Source organism: Eublepharis macularius, chromosome 13 (assembly GCF_028583425.1).
Source record: "Eublepharis macularius isolate TG4126 chromosome 13, MPM_Emac_v1.0, whole genome shotgun sequence".
NCBI lineage: Eukaryota > Metazoa > Chordata > Lepidosauria > Squamata > Eublepharidae > Eublepharis > Eublepharis macularius.
In genome coordinates, this window is record NC_072802.1 from 38,727,735 (window position 1) to 38,730,455 (window position 2,721).

The following is a 2,721-nucleotide window of genomic DNA, read 5'->3' on the forward strand; positions in this document are numbered from 1 at the left end:
TAAATGCATTACCACAGCACAGATTAAAAACCAGGGCTCCAAAAAAACGGACCACATTTTTAAAAAAAACCATGCTTCCTATATTGAATAGTCCCCTCCTGCTACCAAGGAGGGATATAACCTTTCAAAGCCTATTTGAACCAATCTTCTATCAGGCAGAATCTCTGTTAAATTGATGCACTGTTTACTTCAAAGTGTTCCCCAAGATATAAAAGCATTATTGCAAGAGGCTGAGACCACTTACAGGGCAAACACAGGCAGCACCAACAGTAAGAGATATGAACCATCCAGTTGTTATTCTTCCCCACCACACAGAAGGAGTAGAACTTTTCTGCAGTCTCCTGAGGAGTCTCCCTTAATGACGAAATAGAGGGATTTTCCATACATCCACTTGAACATTGGCTTGATTTCTATCATGTCATGTCAATTTCACAGCAGGTCACTATCACTCGAATAAGTGTATTATCATCTGACCCCAGACCCTTTGTGGATTTGTACAGTCTTTCAGCAAAGTAGGCATTCTTACTTCTTATGCATCTTACTCTTGCTAATAAAGCATCTTCAAAGTCACCTCACATCTTGGATTTAATGCTTTCAGTAATGTCCTTATCAAAAAGTCTCTTGTATCAAATACAAAATAGTAGATGGTTTCTGTTTCTGGTACAGAGGACAATTATGAACTGGGCCTCATCTGTCCCCCATCTATTCTCTGCAGCTAGATATAGTCACTGGGCATCTTGCTGGGCAGAACCCTCATCAACATGGTGGATCTCATCTCTGTTGCCACTCTAGTTGACAGAGATACCAGAAGTGTCAGAGACAATGTCCTCTTCAAGTTCCATACTGATGTTTGTAGGTTTAATTAATCCACTGGATTTCAACATTTGTACAAGAAGTCAGCATTTCTATCAGGCAGCCTTTGTTGGTCCTGGCCCCCTTTATAGAGGTCTTCAGTTCCTGAACATCATACAGTGTGATGATATTCATCAGTCCAACAATGTCCTCAAAATTTCCACTCAATTCAGACTTCAAGTCAGCAATCAAATCCCGGCCAATGGAAGATCTGTAGGCTGTTATAATCTGCTGTAGTTAGGATGAATCCCTCTTGGTCACATTTTCAATAATGGCATGCTCATCCATATCCAGTCCCTTCATGGCCTTTTGCAGTTCTGGGCAACCTCTTCAACTAGAAAACATAAGATCCCTTGATGGTTCTCTGGCTTCCAGCCATCACAATGGGAACTCAAGAATCTTCTATTATTGAATCTCCCAAATAGTTCTCTGATTTCCAAATGCATGCTGTCTCAGATTTTAATACCTAAATCATTCCCACCTGCCATTCTACACATCAGAGGTTCAAGACCTGGCACAGGCTTGATGTCTAGCTGTATCATAAAATTGGCAGAGAGATACATTTGTGGAAGCTAAGAAGTTCAATAGAAACTCCAGGTGTGGAGTAGACATGGGCACGATCCAAAAAAAAATACCGATCAAGCTGTTCGTGGATCTGCGCTGGTGACGACCCCAGATCACCGATTCACTCCAATCAAGTCCCGTTTCCGATCTCAGATCTGGGATCGGAGGGGCGCCCCCCCACACACACACTTAGAGCAGATGGAGAAAAATGTTTTTAACCCAGCGACGAGCCGCCTCCCCTCAGGGAGGGGATGTTTTCACACACACACACACACACACACACACACTTAGAGCAGAGTGGGGGGAAAGTTTTTAACCTGGCAACGAGCCGCCTCCCCTCAGGGAGGGTATGTTTTCTCTCTCTCTCTCTCTCTCTCTCTCTCTCTCTCTCTCTCACACACACACACACACACACACACACTTAGAGCAGGGGGGAGTTTTTAACCCGGCAACAAGCTGCCTCCCCTCAGGGAGGGGATGTTTTCTCACACACACACACACGCACTTAGAGCAGAGGGGGGGAAAGTTTTTAACCCGTCCCTGCCTCTCCAAATAGAGAGAGAGAGAGACAGCCCATCAACAAGTTTCAGCCAGCTTTTTAATAAAAGCAGAGATAGAATCCATTCCTCCCCGCCCAATTTTAAAATCAAGCAGCCAGTCTTCCAAAAGCATATTTTAAACAGGAAGAAAGTAAAATGAGGATCCACACGGATCCTCGCAGATCCTATGGTTTTTTAAATAGGAAAAACACAAATGAAACATCAAATCACATATCATCTTCTTGCAAAAAGCAGGCACTGGGCTGAGAAGCCAGGAGGAGAGAGAGATCTCTTTTCAGTGTTAACTCTTTCAACACACTGAATGAACTCAGGAGAGGAGCGCAAAACAGCTACAGTTGATAGCTGCTCTCAAAGCAAGGGGGTTTTGTTTTCATTCAGAGCATTGAAAGAGTTAACACTGAGAAGAAATCTCTTCTCAGTGTTAACTCGTTCAACACATTGCATGAACTCAGGAGGAGCGCAAAACAGCTTCTGCTGATAGCCGCACTCAAAGTTTTCTCTCTCTCTTAACCCCTTCCTCTCCTGCCTCCATTGCCAGGGGAATAGATTGTTGGTGCCTGAATGTCTAGCTTCCCGATCCTATCACAATTGCCCCATCCAGCCCCGGTCCAGCCCCCTCCCGACCACTGGATCGTTTGCCGTGGAAGACAACGATCCACCAAGTCCCAATTGTGCAAATGCCATTATCGTGGGGTTTTTTTTATCGTAATGCAGATCGTGCCCATCTCTAGTGTGGAGTCAGTAT

At 44.3% G+C, this 2,721-nt stretch overlaps 1 pseudogene; it reads right to left on the minus strand.

The window, feature by feature from the left end:
* Positions 1-294: 294 nt before the first annotated feature.
* On the minus strand, positions 295-1,231 carry LOC129341539 (annexin A4-like; annotated as a pseudogene).
* Positions 1,232-2,721: the final 1,490 nt, after the last annotated feature.